General features: G+C 35.9%; 1 long non-coding RNA gene across 2 annotated transcripts; it reads right to left on the bottom strand.

Annotated features, from left to right (window-relative positions):
* Window positions 1-5,883: 5,883 nt before the first annotated feature.
* On the bottom strand, window positions 5,884-7,827 carry LOC115987829. 2 transcript variants are annotated; one of them, XR_004091227.1, is made up of 3 exons: window positions 7,610-7,827; window positions 6,217-6,305; window positions 5,884-5,990 (listed from the first exon to the last, which is right to left on the bottom strand). It is a non-coding gene; the product is annotated as an uncharacterized LOC115987829 (long non-coding RNA). The 2 variants fall into 2 exon arrangements; XR_004091228.1 differs by lacking the exon at window positions 7,610-7,827 and adding an exon at window positions 7,161-7,228.
* Between the last annotated feature and the right edge of the window lie 12,593 nt (window positions 7,828-20,420).

Below are 20,420 nucleotides of genomic sequence, written 5' to 3'. Positions count from 1 at the left end.
TAAGAGAGAACAAAAACCGAATGGAATAGATAATTTTGTAGAAGTGGGTGGAAATTAGAGAGAAAATGGTCATATTTATAGAGCAAGAATGTGACTTGAGTTTGAATTTCAAAAATTTGACCTTTAGGTTTGAATTTACCATTGGGTTTAAAGTTAAAAAATATGACTTTTAGGTTTGAATTTACCATTGGGTTTAAAGTTAAAAAATATGACCTTTAGGTTTGAATTTACAATTTGGTTTAAAGTTAAAAAAATATGACCTTTAGGTTTGAATATATCATTTGGTTTAAAGTTAAAAAAAAAATGACCTTTAGGTTTGAATATATCATTGGGTTTAAAGTTAAAAAATATGACCTTTAGGTTTGAATTTATCATTGGGTTTAAAGTTTAAAAAAATATGATCTTTAGGTTTGAATTTACCATTGGGTTTAAAGTTTAAAAAAAAAAATATATATGACCTTTAGGTTTGAATTACCATTGGATTTAAAATTAAAAAAATATGACATTTATGTTTGAATTTACCATTGGGTTTAAAGTTAGGTTTGAATTTACCGTTTTGAATTTCAAAATTATGATCGGTGGATATAACAATAAAAATTATGACCGTTGGGTCAAAAAAAAAAAAAGACCGTTGATCGGAGACATCGATTCAACAGCATCAATTCGGTCACCGATTCTAGTAATACGATGGTCGGAGACATCGATTCGGCGGCGGTCATCAGAGACATCAATTCGGCGGCGGTCGTCGGAGACATCAATTCGGCGGCGATCGTCGGAGACATTGATTCGGCGACGGTCGTCGTAGACATCGATTCGGCGGCGGTCGTCGGAGACATAGATTCGATAGCGGTCATCGAAGACATCGATTCGACGGCGGTCGTCAGAGACACTATTACAACAATCGGCCCACCGGTGATGGTGGTACAATGGTCAGAGACACCAATCCAGTGGGCCATCGAACCTCCACCACAAGCGGCTCTATTGGCCAAGCCACCGGTGTTGGTAGTTTACTTAAAATATAAGTTTAAATTAAAAAAGTATAACCATTAGGGAAAATAATAAAAATTTGATGAATAATGAATATTTTATTGAATAGTCTTGTAAAATAGATAAACTGATGTGGGTGTTTTGTAAAAGTAATGGTGTAAAATAGAAAAAGTAGGTTTTTTGTGTAAAATAGACGGAATCTTTTTCACGAGCTGATGTGAATGCTCTAATAAGGGAACGCTTTTTAATAACCTCGTTTTGCCGTTCTGTCCCATTCACTGAAGCCATGCTGCAATCTTGACATATGTTATTAATTAGCTGATTGCACGTCTTTTAAAATCTTAATAATTCTATTAATTAGCTCATTTTTTTGACAAGTTTTTATACGAGTATATTTTTTGTATGTAAGTTATATTAAAACTTTTTAAAAATAATTTATTAAATTCTTATATGTTTACCTTCATTATTCAATTTTTTTTTTTTTTTTTTTTTTTTGAGAAACAGAACAGCTTGACAATTCTATTAAATTGTTAGCAAATTAGTCAAAACAAAAGGGGGAATAACAAGATAAACACTTTCCATCCAAACTAGTAAAGAAGAAGTGAACCTACATTTCTTTATTAAGGAATGTTCTATAGCATTAACTTGCCTATGAACATGAAAGAAAGACCTACTCTGTAAAGAGTTTACATAAAAAAGAATGTCTTTATGTAGACACTCAATTTTGCACTTATAATTTTACCTTGGGAGATGATAAAAATAATCATTTTAAGTACCTAAAAATCAAGATTGCATTTCATTTATTAAGTCATTTATCACATATCATAAAAATGATCTTGAGATTCTAACAATCACAATGATACGTTCGGTTCCCAAATCAGGTGTTCAGATCGAAAGATATCACAAAATCAAGTTTTGACGGTTCGAATGCATTCGTTTGTTTGGAACCAATCATACATGATTAATTTAAGTTAATTTTGATTGGTTAACAATTAAAACTAAATGAATTTCTGTAATTGGTGGAATATTTTTATTAAAAAGTGATTGGTTGCATGAGATTAAAACAAATAAATTGATAGTATTTAAAAACTATAGATAATTATACTTTCGGGATAATTATTTTAAAAATCTTAATTATCATTTTGGGATTAAATTTATCATGAAAATAACTCTAAAATTCCTCAAAATACAGTTTTAGACTTAGAGTGCGTTTGGATTGGGCGTTTTCTGCCCAATCCTGCGTTTGCGTTTTTCCATTTTTTTTTTTTTTTTTTTTTTTCACGCGTTTTGGGTGTTGCGGCTACTGTTCAATGAACAGTAGCCGCAAACTTTGACTTTTCAAAAATTTTTGGACCAATCACAGCACATCGTGTACTGTTCACGGACCCACAAATTTCACTTTTCAGCAACTTTTTCATTAAAAATGGGTCCCACGATACTATTCACACATTTAAAAATTATTTCGCTACAGTGTTTTTCAGTTTTCAGTTTCAGTTTTCAGTTTTCAGCTGTATCCAAACGCACCCTTAGAAAGCATTTCAAAAACGTGCTAATCAAGTAGCAGTTTTCAGATTCTCATTCCAGGCAACTTTTGGCATAGTAAACTTCGAATTTCAGACTAGGCTATTTCTGGTAAAGTTGTAGAGAATCAAATTTTTCTTCGATTGTTACAATTTAAGCTTAATCAGAATTTTGAGTAAATAGATACGGTCAAAATACTAAAACATGTTCAGATCTGAAAAATTAGTTTAACTCTTATCCAATTTTTTTTTTTTTTTTTAGAATTTTACCCATACGTTTTTTGCCTATTTTTTAAGCTACTATGACTTATTTTTCAAGTAAATAACACTTCTATAAGTAGAGGAAACCTCTCAACATTCAGGACCACTCTTCCCCTTAACAAAACCTCTTAACATTCAGGACCCCTATTACCCTTAACATTAAAGAAATTCTGGAAGCTTTATTTTAAGATTTTCTTTTCTGTTAAGCGACCATACTGTAGATCTCAAAGAGATTCATTCTCTTTGACCTCTAAAGCAATACTTTCTTGTAGAATCCATTCATGCAGGTTTTTATATTTTGTCTTCCATAAAAATGCTTTTGTGTCTTATGTCTTTTTCATAAACATGTATTTCTTTCTTTTATTTGTTTATATAATCATGCTCATGATATGTTTATTGCATGCTTTTAAAAAAAAAAAAAAAATCTCATGATTAGTTTAGGTTTCAATTTGTTGGTCTATTAACATGCATAAATCTAGAGTTAAATCTCTGTTTAAGATCTTAGATCTGCAAGAAGTTTCATTATGAAAATGTTTTTTCACTTTTTTATAAAAATGCTGTGTATAAGCGTAATGTAAGGATAAATCAAGCCCAAGGCAAGGCTATTAGGTTGCAAACCATCCTCGCCACCATTAAGGAATCTGCAAAACAGGAAGATGCAAACTTATCCAATGAGCAATGAGAGCATTTAGGATAATTAATACACTGTTAAAGTATGAATATTAACAATAACATGTAAAAACATTCTTGCTAATGTTTTGAAAATAAGCAAATTACTCAATGGCCAGCCCATGAACTTTTAACTCAAATGGTTCGAGCAGTGACACTTCGAGTGCGTTTGGGAAGCGCGTTTTGCGCTTCCCAAACGCACGTTTATGTTTCAGAATTTTTTTTTTTTTTTTTTGGTCAAGCCGTAACTTTTTGACTTTTCTTGTGTGAACAGTGCTTTTATGCACTGTTCATCGGTCCCACAAAATACACTTTTCAGCAACTTTTTCATTAAAAATGGGTCCCACGATACTATTTACATATTTAAAAATTATTTTGTTACAGTGTTTTTCAGTTTTCAGTTTCAGTTTTCAGTTTTCAGCTGTATCCAAATGGACCCTTCAACAAATATGTTGTTTCCTCTGTGATAGCCTCACCCCAGTGGTACATGTGGTATTACTCTTGCTATTACATAGTAGAGTCCATAAATTCACCCCCAAAAACTTCCTTTTTTTCATTCAAAAAAATTCCTTAAGAGGAACTCTTTGTCGTCTGTCCTCCTCTATTGATAATAATAATAATAATAACTAGTCGCTAACCCGTGCGATGCACGGGTTTAGGATTTATCTCTTCTTTGAGTAGTTTTTGCTAAGAAACATGTAAATTCAAGCTTATAGAACATGTTTTTAGCATCCATAAAATTGCCACTAAGAATCATTACATATCTGAAACACACGGGCATGTAATGTGGTTTGAGCTAATTAATACAAAGTTAGAACATCTATAAATCTATGTTTATAGATTATTCATGAACAAATAATTAGAAAGCTGGTATTACATTTTGAACATAAGATGATAGTAGTACATTTTTATCTTGTAAATTAATACAAATCAAACAATTTGAATCAAATAATTAATACATTTTCATCTTCCAAAGATAATCACATATTTGAATCATTTACTGAGTAGATAACTTGAAATTTTCTCACATCTTAATCCTCGTGTGCAGTACATTGCAACTCATTGAAGTAATTTCTCTACGTTCTCCCCAGGGTTTTGGTGCTTCCATTTGAAGCATTCAGTTTCTCCTTTGATTGCTCATCATCGAAATTAAATGCTCTAATTGATCCTTCACCCAAAATGGAAATTCCTACACACACTTTATCTATAGCACTGTAACTGACACACACATACACACAAATACATATATAGAAATTCAAACTAAATGATATGCTTTTAAAATCTTAGCAATATTAAGTAAGGATCTAAGACACAAAAATCCATCTCCAAATTATGAATGCAAATTAATTTTCTGTTTCTAAGATCTTACTGACATCAAATTTGGGTCTAAGACACAAAAATTCGTCTTTGAAATATGCATGCAAATGCTACAATCACGTGATAGAGCCTCAATATTTACTTTTCCTTTATTATCTATGTGATGCGCAAATAAGCACATTATATGGCATTCAACCCAAGTACTAAAAATCATAAAGTAAAACTAACCATGCCCAAAATTATGGAATTGAATTAAGAACTTTTAGCACCAGAAACAAACTACATAACCAGCAACGATATAAATAAAACTACATTTTCATCTACGGAGAAGACCTTGATGGTAAATAAAACTATAATTCCATTGACTTTTGGGCTAAGCATTAGCTGCATTGTTAATATTATTGTCAATATTAGAAAGATCCAAATGCCAAAGAAGTCATGATAATCTGAATTTTTATTCAGCACAGATTAGGTATATTCAAAAAAATTTGACTAAAGAATGTATTTTGACTAATTAGGAATTTTCAAAATGTCTTTATAACTTAATTTGATTAATGACTTGTGCATAAAAAAATTAAGGACTACAATATTCAACATTAGTTACATCGAAGTCATCAAGAAAAAGTAAGCCATAGAGTCATAATTTTAAGGAATCCACATAAAACCCAAAAGCTTTACTATTTTCTTTTCCTAGAGCAAGATAAAGGAATATTAGAACTAATCAATGAGGGAGATTGAGCAAGCAATAATGGCAAAATAAAAAGAAGGGATGAATATAAAATTTTAACATTGCTTTACTAACCTTTTCCTCCTCAAGTGTTGTATCCAAACAAATCCAATCTTTCTTGAACTCTATCAAATCAAAGGTCAAATCCTTTCTTGTACAATTAAGATATTGAAAACCTTCTTCAGGTTGTAAATTTTCCAACATGAAGCAAATTCTAATTTAGCACCAAATAAATAAGATAAAGTAATGGAAATTTCTTTGCATTTCCATCCTAATCATGCTTCTTGATTCTAGGCAAATCAAAGCTAATAACATTTATTATTCAAATATTTGCAACTATGAATTTTCACAAAAAAAGAAGAAAAACTTATGCGAGTGCTTGAGGTCAACTGCATATCCAATTTCTATTGAAAATATCAATTACATCTTACATGAAATTCACCTCATGGAATTCACTTGAACTAAAAGCAGCCAAAACACCAAAAATTCTACAAAATCCTATTAAGCACCTACAAAGAACAAAAATAAGGAGCTAATTAATACTGGAACCTTCACTTGCTAACCCAACAGCTTTTGAGTATAAATATGGTTATTAACATAAACAAAGCAATATTAAAAAGCAACAGAAACAAAGCTCCATAAGCACAATTAGAAATTTTCTGAAAACCCCTATTTATCGATGGGACTAAATTTGAGAAAATATTATATGATAAAGAATTGAATACAAAACATTACCTTATGCAACATCAACGACAGAAGCAAATTGAGAGTGGTGATGGATTTGGCTGAGATTAGAGAGAGAGGATAGGGTCTGAGTTTGAGGCCTGAGAAAATAAAAGAGAAACAAATGAAACAAATCAGAGAGAGATTATAGGCACTGGTTATATACATCCTCTAATACTAAGGTGAAATTTCAAACATGATACAATACCTCTTTTAGGCATTTGCAATCCAAAATGAAGAGTGCAATACTCAACAATCATATAATGTATTAAGTTTGAAAGGATGATGTATTGTATCTATCATCTAATCCAGTGTTTTCAAAACAGATAATACACAATCATAGCTACGGTTTTTGGAACTGCCTTCCCAAAAAGACTCATCACAATTCGACCTGAAAAGAATTAAGATTTCATTGTGAAATAAGGTAGTAAACTCTATAAAGAGTCTTGTCCAATGGGAATGGGGGAAAATATTTTATAAACAGAGAAACATATAACCTAACAAACTCTCTTTGTTTTGGGGGGAAAAAAAAAAAAAAAACTATGGCTCTTAAATGACCAAGAACAGTTTTCTAGATTTGGATTCAGCATGGGTTCTTAAACCAAATAGAAGACCAATTTGTTTAGTAAAATTAGGCCATCTCACATTGCACACAACCATGCATGATGCATAAATAAAAAAATGAAAGAAACATACACAAAACACACAAATACAACTGAATAAAGATGCAAAGTTAGAAGAGTAATTTTTTCAAATAGTTGAACTGCAACTAAAAAGCGCATAAACCAATGTTCCTCCAAAGCAAATCCTCCCACTTTTCAAAGGCAACACAACAATGACAAATGATCCACTACTTATTAGATTCAATAATCAATATACCAGCTTGGATCATGGTGAAGTCCCACAAAATATGTTTCAAAAATAGATATGAAAGATGAAAAAATCCAGCTCTCTACCTTTTTCCTTCACTTCCCAATCATGCACTTTTCTGTTGTTGGGATTTGCAAACAGCTTCTAAACTCTATATATTCAGTCCTCAGTAAAAAAATAAATAAATAAAGTTCAGTAGTAGCTAGTAGCAAGCCCTAAGTTTTTACTGTAAATCTGAAGCTTCCGTGGCTCTATTGAAATTAAATATACAAACTTTACCATCACTAACAAATAAATTTGGCAGAGGGCGAAGCCAAGGTTGCTGAAGCAGGACATTGGAGAAGAAGCTTAGGTCTGCAACCAAACAAAGAATCAAACAAAACCCCTCAAAAAATCTATTTGGGTTCTCATAAACAACCCTAAAAGCCCAATCTTGAATCTACAACAACACTCCACAACTCGTGGTTTCTTTGCTTAGTTTGTGGTTCTTTAGGATTGTGAGAAACCAATCAGCAAAAGGAAAAAGTAGACTTACAATTATGATGCAAAATTAAGAACCACAGGAGCTATACCCTCTGCCACGGCTGGGATAGTAGTTTGTTCGGTGATGCCTTCTTTCTATCTTGGACCTAAGAGTGTGGGGATGGCTTCTTGGCAGGATTGATTTTCAGTGTTGGGTTTTGGGGAAGGAGAAGGTAGAGCATAGAGAAGAGAGACGAACGGCAGAGCATGGGTTTGGTTCTGGAGGAAGAATTAGGCAGGGGCTGGTTTTGCGTTTATTAGGTTTTAGAAAAGGTTTTTTATGCGCTTATGTTTTTTTTTTCTTTAATTTTAATTTAAGTTTTTTTTTAATATTATGCTGATGTGGAAAATTGTGGAAGCTTCAAAAGCTTCGGTTTTATATATATATATTGATAATAATAATAATAATAATAAAACAAAAAAAAGAGAAAAAAAAAGGTGTAAAGCAAATGAGTAAGAAAGTTTTTTTTTTGGGGGGGGGGGGAAGTGTTTGACTAAACTAAAAAAAGTAAAAATATGGTTGAATTGACTGAAAGATAGATGTAAAATTGTGAAAACACACATGTATAGGATAACTAATAGGTTCCAAAGGAGCATGAAATATAATAGAAAGTACACCATTTAATTTAAAAACCTAAGTTTACAAGTTTGGATCAAATTATATTATAATGATTGTTCACTATTTTCATTATCATTTAAAGTGAAAATTTACCCACACGTATCTACTCAACCTATATATATATAAAGTGTATTAATAACCTATAATAGAGAAATAACAATGGATTTTTATTTAAAAATAAATAAATAAATAAAATTAGAAATGAAGAAGGAAGTTGATAAATAAAAAATAAATAAACAAACAAAAAAGGAATTGAGATGAAAGAAAGAGAAAATAAATTCAAATGGCTTTATGTGACCTTTGTATTCTTTAAGAGTTTTAATAGTATCACAAAATCTAATGATAATTTTATAATTAAGTAAATTACAGTCGGCATCCTAAGGTTTGAGTTAATACCAAGTAGGTCCAAAATATTTCAAAAATAACCAATTTGGTCCCTAAACTATATGCTCTTAGAAATGAAATTGTTGCATTTAGCATATGTTCAGGGACCAAATTGGTTAGTTCTTAAATGTTTTGAACTTGTTTAACTAAATCTCAAATCTTAGAGGCTCTGACTGTAATTTACTATTTTATATTTAACCATAAAATTTTAGCTAAATAAAAAGTTTTAATATTTCTTTTTTCTTTCAATTCTCTGGACGAGAAGACTAAGGAGGAAACTTCATTATAAATATGGAAATCTCTCACATGTGATATGTCCCCACCACATCTGATTGAATTTAAGGAAATTTAAACATAGCTTCATAACATCATACTTGTTACCACGAAAATATTGTGTATACTGTTTCTTCTTTATTGATTTAAAAAAAATAATTATAATTATAAAAAAGCGATATAGTGAAGGAATAAAAAAGTGGTGTGATCAATGACTTTTGTGCCATACTAATTTTTTTTTTTTTTTTTTTTTTTTAAAGTAAGGAAAAAAGGTAGAATAACAAAGTTTCTCTTCAATTTTTATTATATATGGGAAGAAAGAACCAACAGTTGTGTGTGAAAGTGTGTAAACAAGCAGGTCTAAAATATTTCAAAAATAACCAATTTGGTCCCTAAACCATATGCTCTTAGAAATAAAATTTTTGTATTTAGCATATACTTCAGGGACCTAATTAGCTAGTTTTGAAATGTTTTGGCCTTGTTTAGCTTTATCTCAAACCTCAGAGGTGCTAACTATAATTTACCCTATGGGGCCAGAGAATTTGTGATCCCGGGCCACTTTCCATTAGGGCCCAAGGCCCGCGTCGAGGAGAGTCGTTGCCGATGACATGCAGCGAAAGACCAAATGGCCTAGAGATGCAGCCGAGGATGACCCTGTCCTCGGCATCCTAAGGCCTAGAAGGGAAGAACGACACGTCATCAAAGGCAGCCCCCAAAGCGCTCCCAAAAGAAAAGGCGAGTAGAATAAGACTCGCACGAGGGTACAGTATGGGAGCGGCTCAAGGCAAAGACGTCACCTCCGCATTAAATACGCCAACAAACGTCCTAGCCACATTGATAGGAAAAGACCCACAAACAGTGTGGCTTCGGTTATTGCAACTAACATAAAGTGAGGGAAGGCGGCTGATGGGACAGGCACTCGAGTAGTTACTTGCCTGATCAACAAATGGAAGGTCAGGATCAACTGAGAGGGGTTATATAATGTAGGAATTCATGCACCAAAAGTGGGGGGGGGGGGGAAACCATGGAAACCAAAAGAAAAAGGAATAATAAGAACATTAAGCTCATCGGACGAGGTCCAATGACCGGAGCCTCTCAGGCCGTGCAAGAGAGAAAGTCTTCTCGGCCAAACTTAGTTCACCTCTGTGCGACCATCATGAACATCATGACTAACAACTGTCCGGTGACCAAGGCCTAGCCTTTTAGCCCACTCTCTACAAATTTATTGTTTGGGTCTTTAACATTCGAACCCAGTAAACCAATTTGGGGTCGTTACAAATTGAGTCTTTACAATTGGCGTCGTCTGTGGGAAGGCTCGTGCATTGGCACAGGCGACGGTTAATCATGGTAGGATCAAGCTCCTGTCAAACAAGGGTCTGCGAAAGCTCCTCCATCATTTCCAGCAGCACGGGGTTGTCGTCCTAACTCAGCTCCCACTCAAGGCTGCACTTCGAAGTGCCAGTGGTGCGGGCAATTCTAGGGGCTTCCAACATCAAGTTTATGTCCCACACACCTTTGTCAAGGGGCTAATCCTTGTGAGTCTAGTAGCCCGATTCACCGAATTCCTATAAGTTTTGGACAGAACCAAGGTCTTGCATGGTCCTCGGACTTAAACCTATGGGGAAACCAACTTCTTAAAGAAAATCTAAGTTTTGGACAGAACCAAGGTTTTGCATAGTTCTCAGACTCAAACCTATGGGGAAACCAACTACTTAAAGAAAATCTAAGTTTTGGACAGAACCAAGGTCTTGCATGGTCCTCGAACTCAAACCTATGGGGAAACCAACTACTTCAAAAAATATAAGATTTAGACAGAACCAAGGTCTTGCATGGTCGTCAGACTCAAACCTATGAGGAAACCAACTACTTCAAAAAAAATATAAGTTTTGGACAGAATCAAGGTCTTGCATGGTCCTCTGACTCAAACCTATGGAGAAACCAACTACTTAAAGAAAATCTAAGTTTTGGACAAAACCAAGGTCTTGTATGGTCCTCAGACTCAAACCTATGGGGAAACCAACCACTACAAAAAGAAAGTGCTAGACAGAACTAAGGTCTTGCATGGTCCTCGGACTCAAACCTATAAGGTGAAAGTTCAAAAACGTGTAAAAACACCCTTGAACGTTTAGACCCCCAAATACAAAATAACCAATTCAAGCTTTATGACAAACAACTAGTGTGCGGAAAATGAACATAAGCTATAAACAGAATTGGAAATCAATCTAAGCCAATTATAAATCACATCCACAGCAGAAAATAAAAGGCAAAGATAAAGGGAAGAGAGATGCAAACACAAGGACAACACACGATGTGTTATCGAAGAGGAAACCGAAGCCCTCGGCGTAAAACCTCTCCGCCGCCCTCCAAGCGGTAAACAATCCACTAGAAAATACAGTTGAGATACATGGACAGCAATAGACCCTCCAAGCCTAATCTACCCAGTGCACCTAAGCCCTCCAAGTTTCTTGCTCCAACGAGGTTGCGCCGAACCTTTTTCTTTTCTAGCTTCCCGGATTCCGCTACTAAACCATAGCATCCGCCATCCTTGGCATCTTCCAATACTTCCCAAAACTCCAAGAACACTCAACACTCTAAATGGGTGTGGGTAGTGTTTGGATAGAAATCTCCTCTCAATAGGTATGACAATGAGAGAGGGAATGAGAAGAGACTACAAAGATTTCTCTCTAAGAATGAGTAGCTCTCTCTAATTGGGTGGGTGTTTTGAAGAAACCTCTCTTAGGGTTTTTCTTTCTGAATAGCTACACATATCTTGTGGGAATGAGTGGTATTTATACTGGTGTGAGAATGGAATACGAAGAGTCAGTTTTTCCAAAAACAGGACTGGCTGGCGACTTGACCTCGCGACTTGACTGAGTCGCGAGTTCAAGTCGCGAGCTAACTTAATGGCCAGTCTGGATTTTTGTCGTGTAGTGCTCCAGGTGGCGTGACTGTTCAGCTCCCCTACATGCTCTGCACGTGAGCAACTTTTGGCGGCTTGCAAGCCGCGAGCCACCCGCGAGTCCTAGCCGCGAGTCTCTGCTTCACTGCACTGTCTTGAGCATTTCTTCACACTCTTTCACACACTACCCTTACATGATTCCCACCTAAATACAAGGTTTCTAAGTGCTATATTACAAGCAAATTTGTCATAGAATAAAGCCAACACATGGTTGATTAAATTCAACCTTACATAAGGAAACTAGATACTCCAAGAAAATCTAAGTACTAGACACGGCCCAACAACACGCACGACACCTCAGATGATGCCTTTAGTTCCCCAGAAGTATGTTTAGATACAAATTCAACGCCCTATGGGCGCGAGTAAGTTAGAATTATGGGATGTGATCCCAAATAAATCATATACACAATCATTCATACATCTTAAGATAACTAGTTCAAAAACCATGAGATTCGCAACAATAGTAAATATCAGCAAGGGCAACGAACATGTAATTTAAAAGGAAAAAGGAAGAAAAGAATTTCATACATGTGGTCAAAGAGTTTAATTACAAGAAAACTCTAAAGTCCTCAAAACAAAAGGGAAACTAATTAACAGTTAAACTACAAACAAATACAAAAGTTGGCCAGGGCTTCTACTTCTTCAATTTCGTTTTGGCCACTTCCTAGGAAGGCTGAGCAGGATTAGCCTCGGGACCCTGAAAGACATCCCCTTCCTAGGAGGGCTGAGCAGGAATAGCCTCGATGCCCACGGAGACATCAGCAAGGGGAATGGCCTGAAGGGGCTGAACTAAGAGGGTCGGCTCCTCGGCATCAGAGATCCGAGCACTAATTGTGGACTTGGCAACTTCCTGGGACACCTCAAGAGTCGAACCTCCAGGTATTTCTGGTGCTCCATGAAGCTCTCCTCCCTTAGTCGGCTCACCCGGAGTGAGAACGACCTGAGCAGCCTCAGTTTCCTATGGAGTGCTCACAATCCCTGAGCTGGTGGAGGCGGTCTCGCAGATGGCCGAAGGATAAAACACGCCCTCTGCCTTCCACAAGTCGGATGAAGCCTTCACCCCAGCTCATTTAAGGGTCTCATTCCAAACCTGGGAGCAGTATAGCCTGTATACACCAGGGATTTGGGCTTTAAGGATAGCCTGGGTTTCAACCAACCCTACATGTAAGCCTCCTCCTCGGCCTTGTCCTTGGAAGTTTCAGCCTCAGCCTTGGCAAACTCAGCCTCTGTCTTGGCCCTCACGGCTTCGTCCCTGGCCCATTCTGCCACACCCGTAGCATTGTCTGCCTCGATCAGTTTCTTCTTTAAATCACTGATCTGCTCCTTGGCAATCTCCAATTGCTCCTCGGCAGCAAGTAGGCACCTCGTCTGTTCCTCGGTCTGTTTTTGGACACCAGTCAAACCTGCCTCAGCACTATCCCTAGCTCTAGTTACCTCCTTTTAATCCTCCCTAGCCTTCGCGAGGTCAGCCTCGGAATTTTTGAGGGTTCACACAGCCTCTATACGTTTATTGCGCTCAAGCTCTGCAATCTTACTCTGCCTCTTAGCTTCTTCTCCATCCTATAGGTGGCCTGGACAGCCTACCAATTGAGACAAACACATTATGAATGAGAATCTAGGAGCAAAAGTCGACAGAGTCATAGGTTTTAGGAGTCTTACCATACCCAGGTATCTCTTCAAGTTGAGGAAAACCTCCTGCATCCTCATATTCTTCAACTCTTTCATATCAATGGGAAGCAGCAGGGCCTTCTCTAATGCGTCGGCTACATAAGCGCCTTCGTCGTCTCCAAGGTTCCTCATAGATGCATCTTCCATCAATGGCTCCTCGTGGAGCATTGGGGTAGGAAGCCAAGCACTCGACGCGGATTGGGCATCGATCCCTTTCCCCTAGCCTTGATGCCCGATCTTTAACTGTTTTTGAGCTCGCGGGGCTTCGTCCTCCTCTCAAGAGGATTGGGATTTCCCCCCATCTATTGGTTCTTTACCCTTGGGACTCCTCTTTCTCTTTGGGTCGGTGGGCTTAGGCCGCGGAGGCAGAGCTGATTGGGGAGGAGCAGGAAGTTTGGGGTGAGGAGATTGTGGCTGCGACCTGGAAGGAGAAAACCTATTCTGGATAGGCTGGGGCTGGGGTAGGGGAGTTGGAACACTGGATTGCGACTTTCCCTGTGCACCCTTCCCCGGCTGACCCTCAATGAGGTCGAATAAGCTAGTCGGGGGCTTTCTCTTAAGACCCATCTCCGCTCGAGAGGATGTTCCCACTGACAACAGTTCTGCTTCGGACAAGTCAGGATCACCTAGGTCACCGGGAGGATCCTCGGATGGGTTAGCTTGGTCAAATACCCCAAATCCCTCTTTGGACAGACCCAAATCACCTTCGTCCTCCGCTGCATGGTAAGATGGGGAAGAGCCCGCCAACGGGATGCCTTTCGGGATAGGAGATCCTTCAGAGATCAAAAACCCATGCTCGACTACAGTGATTTTCTGAAGCCAAGGATCGTTAACTCTAATCACGTGCTTTGGGGCGGCGAATGACTTCTGGATGGGATCGTACCCTAAGATTTTGTGAGCGGCTCTGACTTGACCATCCTCGTTGTTTACAAAAACCGCCGCCTGGAGAACAGTCTCCAAATCCACCCGGTTGACCAGATAAAAGTGTCGGTGAAAGGCATGTAGATCTGCGAAAAAAGGCATGTTCATAATTAGTAACTGAACTACACAAAATTAAGACGGCACAAAAGATTGGCCCCCTCCTACTCTCTACACCCTACCTGGTTCTCCCTCCACAATTGGACAAGGAAGGCCATCGTGCCACTCCCCAGATACAATAAGAAAATCCTTGTTCAATCATTTGTTAGACTCGGGGAGGCACTGGATTAGCCGAACCCTATCGTCTCTCGTCTTCATGTAATAGGATTTGCCCCTTAAATGTTGGAGGTTGTAGCACCAGTTTACGTCATGATGGGTTAGTCTTAGCCCCATTTTTTCGTTTAAAGCATCCATATAACCCAGAATCCTAAACACATTAGCAGTGCACTAGATGGGAGCTAATCGAAAATGCCTAAGGTAACTCCTCATTATTGGCCCCATAGGGATTCTCATACCCCTCTCTATAAAGGCAAGAAAGGGAATCACCACCTCGCCCGTCCTTCTCTTAAGATGCCACTCCCCCTCCTTGCAGTACCTCAAACTCACATTGGGGGGTATCTTATAGTCGGCGATGAACTTTTCCACTGCCTCTTCGGTCTCAACCAACTTTTTTAATTTAACCATCTCTAAGAACTGCTAAACAGACTCAGGGGATGACGGGAGAAGGAGAGGAACAAGAGAAAAGTAAACCCAGAAGAGAAAAAGCACGAGTTAGTGAGAGCAGAAAACTTACAGAAAGGAGGAAATGTTCCTCGGACAGGCTTTTTATGCTGGAGATAGACTTGAATTTGGATGAAAGTTTGACTGAACCCAGGACATGTGCGCTAGAACTCTTAAGTGCGAAAGTGAAGAGACAAATCAGTTCTGAAAATTATTTATACCTCCCATCAAAAGTAACTGCACGAATTTTCCCGCCCATAAAGGTAAGAAAATCTCCACCGTTAGATTACCATCGCGCCGTTGAACGTGGGAAGCACAGAGCCGCCCGCATTTAATGAAGACACATTTCACCTACCAAGGCTCTAAGAACGTGTCTCGGGCAGACGAAGAGTCTCTGGAACTGATAGATGACAAGGATTGACAAGCTATGATAGAGGCTTGATGTCATCAAAACCCTCCTCTCCGTCCGAGGATCCGGACAGCAAGATTTTGAGGGGCTATTGTGGGGCCAGAGAATTTATGATCCCGGTCCACTTTCCATTAGGGCCCAAGGCCTGTGCCAAGGAGAGTCGTTGTTGAGGACATGCAGCGAAAGACCAAATGGCCTAGAGATGCAGCCGAGGATGACCCTATCCTCGGCATCCCAAGGCCTAGAAGGGAAGAACGATACGTCATCAAAGGCAGCCCCCAAAGCGCTCTCAGAAGAAAATGCGAGTAGAATAAGACTCGCACGGGGGTACAGTGTGGGAGCGGTTCAAGGAAAAGACGTCACCTCCACATTAAATGCGTCAACAAACGTCCTAGCCACATTGATAGGAAAAGACCCATGAATAATGTGGTTTCGGTTATTGCAACTAACAAAAAGCGGGGGAAGGCGGCTGATGGGACAGGCACTCAAGTAGTTACTTGCCTGATTAACAGATGGAAGGTCAAGATCAACTGAGAGGGGCTATATAATGTAGGAATTCATGCGCCAAAAAGGGGGGGGGGGGAAAACCATGGAAACCAAAAGAAAAAAGGAATAATAAGAACATTAAGCTCATTGGACGAGGTCCAATGATCGGAGCCTCTCAGGCCGTGCCAGAGAGAAAGTCTTCTCAGACAAACTTAGTTCACCTCTGTGCGACCATCATGAACATCATGACTAACAACTGTCCGGTGACCAAGGCCTAACCTTTTAGCCCACTCTCTACAAATTTATTGTTTGGGCCTTTATCGTTCGAACCCAGTAAACCAATTTGGGGTTTGTTACAAATTGAGCCCTTACATACCCTTTTATATTTTGTCATAAAATTTTAGCTAAATAAAAAGTTTTTCTTTTTCTTTTTTCTTTTAATTCTCTGAATGAGGAGACTAGGGAGGAAACTTCTTTGTAGATATGAAAATTTCTCACACGCAATACGTCCCCACCACATTGAATTCAAGAAAATTTAAACAAAGCTTCATAACATCATAACTGGTTACCACAAAAATAGTGCGTCTATTGCTTCTTCTTTATCGATTTTAAAAATAATTATAAAAATAAAAAAGCAATATAGTGAAGGAGTAAAAAAGTGGTGTAATCAATAACTTTTGTGCCATCCTATTTTTTTTTTTTTTTTTTAAAGTAAGGAAAAAAAATACACTAACATAGTTTCTCTCCAAAATTTATTATAAAAGGGAAGAAAGAGCCAACAATTGTGTGTGAAAGTGTGTAAACAAGTGCGGCTATCTTTTATTATTATTATTATATTTTTTGGTGGAAGCGGCTATATTTTTCTTTTACGTGTCTTCACAATCAATCAATGCCCCAGCACCTTAGAAATTGCAAAAGGGAAGGCATGAATTTATGCTTTTATGCAAAAGAGAAATTGCAAAATCTTTTTGACCATTTTATCTGCACCACACTATGGAACAATAATATTATGCCACGTGTCTATTAATTCTTAAATTTATGCTTTCAATTTCTGTTAGCTGAAATAGTGGATTAAGGATTTGTTGGGTTGCAAGAGGTGGTAAATGGTGTTTCCGATGCATGAATTCTCCTTCTTATATGAGGGTAGACCTTAGTGTTGGGGTCCACCCTCATGTGAGACAGAGGATGCATCAGAAATACCATGTATTTTTTCGGGTTGCAAAGCTTGAGGCTTCGTTTGGTTGAGTTGTTTAACAATATGTTTTCAGTTTTTAAACAATATTACATACATTTTCACACACTTTTTCACCCACACATATTTCAAAAAAATATAAATAATATTACTAGAACAACGTAACCAAACGGCCTCTAAGTTATTAGAATTCACCTTAATTTTTATTAAAGGTTTTTTTGATAGTCTTTAAAAATGCTAATCCCTGTCTAGCCCAAGGTGAAAAGTTGATTTAAAAAGAAAAGACAAGAGAGAAGGCAATGGCACAGAGCTATACACACCAACAGATTAGGATCCGGTGCAATACCTAGGGTATTGCACTGGGTGCAATTTACCTTCTCCTCTCTCACCAATTTTTTTTACATTTTATTTTTTAAATTTTTACTTTTTACTTTTGTTAACTTTTTTTCTTAACATTTTCTAATCAATGGTTGAGATTGAGAGTTGCTTTTTGCAACTATCAATCTCAACCATTGATAGTAATTGCACTCCATGCAATACCCTAAGTTTGGCACCGAATCCAAATCCCACACCAACCATCTACCATCAAAGAGTTATATATATGTTTCCGATGCATGAATTCTCCTTCTCATATGAGGGTAGACCTTAGTGTGGGATTCACCCTCATGTGAGAGGGAAGATGCATCGAAAACACCATGTATTTTTTAAGGTTGCAGAGCTTGAGGCTCCGTTTGGTTGAGTTGTTTAACAATATGTTTTCAGTTTTTAAACAATATTACACACTTTTTCACACACTTTTTCACCCACACATATTTCAAAAAAATATAAATAATATTACTAGAACAACGTTACCAAATGGCCTCTAAGCTATTAGAATTCACCTTAATTTTTTTTAAAGGTTTTTTTTAGTCTTTAAAAATGCTAATCCCTGTCTAGCCCAAGGTGAAAAGTTGATTTAAAAAGAAAAGACAAGAGAGAAGGCAATGGCACAGAGCTATACACACCAACGGATTAGGATCCGGTGCAATACCTAGGGTATTGAAGGTATTGCACCAGGTGCAATTTACCTTGTCCTCTCTCACCAATTTTTTTTACATTTTACTTTTTAAATTTTTACATTTTACTTCTATTAACTTTTTTTCTTAACATTTTTTAATCAATGGTTGAGATTGAGAGTTGCTTTTTGCAACTATCAATCTCAACCATTGATAGTAATTGCACTCAATGCAATACCCTAAGTATGGCACCGAATCCAAATCCCACACCAACCATCTGCCATCAAAGAGTTATATATATTTTTCTCAAGAAAAAAAAGAGTTATATATATATATATAAATAAATAAATATATATATATATATATATATATATTAACTATTTAAAAAGAGCCATAGTCTTATGAATAGTATTTTTTTTTAATTCAATTAATGAGCTGCACTTTTTCTTTTTCTTTTTTTCCTTCAAGTACGCCTTTGGTTTGAACTTTTTTATTTTTAAAGTATCCTTATATGTTTACATTGTAGATACACGGCAAATATTATATACATTTGCACAAAAAAAGGTAACTCTTGTACATATTTTGCAAATGCGTACAAAATTTTCCAATTTTTATGTGTCTACAATATAAATTTATATTATAAGTACAATGTATACATAAAGATATTGTGAAAATGTTGCGACGCGTGTGTCAATTCGTTATGAGTCAAAATAATTATCATACCAAGATCTAACACAACTAAAAATGAAGGTATTGTATTATGAAAATGTCGTGATGTTTTTTTTTTTTTTTTTTAAAAAAATTTTATAATTACAATATTTTTACAACTATTGAGGTGTAAGTTCCTTATAGGTTAAAATAAGATAATAAAAATTATATTGGGACCCACCATGGTTGAAAATAGAGGTATTGTGAAAATGTTGTAATATTTTGTTGTTGTATAGACTTTTTTTTTTTTGTTGTTGTTGGTTTAGACAAATTTAGTAATCTATATATAAAAAAAGTGAATGGAAAAAGTAACCGTAGCTTCATTACAGTAGCTTTGGCTTGTTCAATTTTTAATGTTTTGCTGGCTGCTTTTTTCTTTTTCTTTTGGTTGTGAATGCATAAAGCTACAGTAAATTTGCTACATTATTTTTTGTTTTTCCAATTTGCATTGTTTCACATTATAATAAAATATTAAAACAAAAAATTGGCACAATATTTTCACAATTGTTAAGGTGTTAATTCCTTATAGATTGAAAATTTTAAAATAATAAAATATCATACTAGAATCAACCACAACTAAAAATGAAGGTATTGTGAGAAAAGAAGTGCTACATCTATAATATTTTTACAATACTTTCATAAAAAAACATGAGTGGTAATTTATTTTTGGTTCTAATTTAAACTTACTAATGAAACTACTTTTTTTCTCATCAATAGCAACCTACTACTTATGATTTGTTATGAAAATTTCATGAACATTGCATTTTTTTTTTTTTTTTTTGGTTTGAAAATGTTAAGACATCTTGTTATCGTTACAATATTTTCAAAATTGTTAAGCTGTTAATTCTTTACGAGTTAAAATAAAATAGAACAAAATTATAAAATTATTATGAAAATGTTGTGCCATTTTGTTGTGTTTTTATAAATTTTTTGTTGGTTTAATTAGTTATGTTGAGCCAAAATTTACTGTTTCACATACAAATTTCTTGGGTTAACTTTTTTATTTTTTTGTGCTCCATTTTAATTAAAACCACATAGTTTTACACACAAAAACAAAAACTCCGGATAAAAACATTTTTCATCCTTTATGTTTAGGGTAGTTTACAATTCCTCCCTAAACTTTAAAATCAAGCAATTTTTCCCTTAATATTTTGGAAAATAGCAAATATGTTATATTGTTATTCTTTCAGTTAAACCTTAATGAAAGCTTATGATTTAATTGTGTAATGTCTAAAATACTTCCACTAAATTTTAATATTCCAAAAATTTTCTTCATGTATTTTGAGTTTTAGATAGTAGTAATTCTTGGAAAATTGGAATGATGATATAAGGTGTTTTATTTGCTATCTAAAGAACATTGATTTTCTAGGTTTAAATTTTTGAAACTTATAATTTATCTAATGAAAAATTTGATGACACATGCCTTTTATTATTATTTTTTATTTTTATTTTTGTTTTTTATTTTCTTAACAAAAATCAATTGTTTATTGATG

Source organism: Quercus lobata, chromosome 4, assembly GCF_001633185.2.
Source record: "Quercus lobata isolate SW786 chromosome 4, ValleyOak3.0 Primary Assembly, whole genome shotgun sequence".
In the NCBI taxonomy this organism is placed as follows: Eukaryota; Viridiplantae; Streptophyta; class Magnoliopsida; order Fagales; family Fagaceae; genus Quercus; species Quercus lobata.
This window is presented reverse-complemented; position numbering and strand designations above follow the sequence as displayed.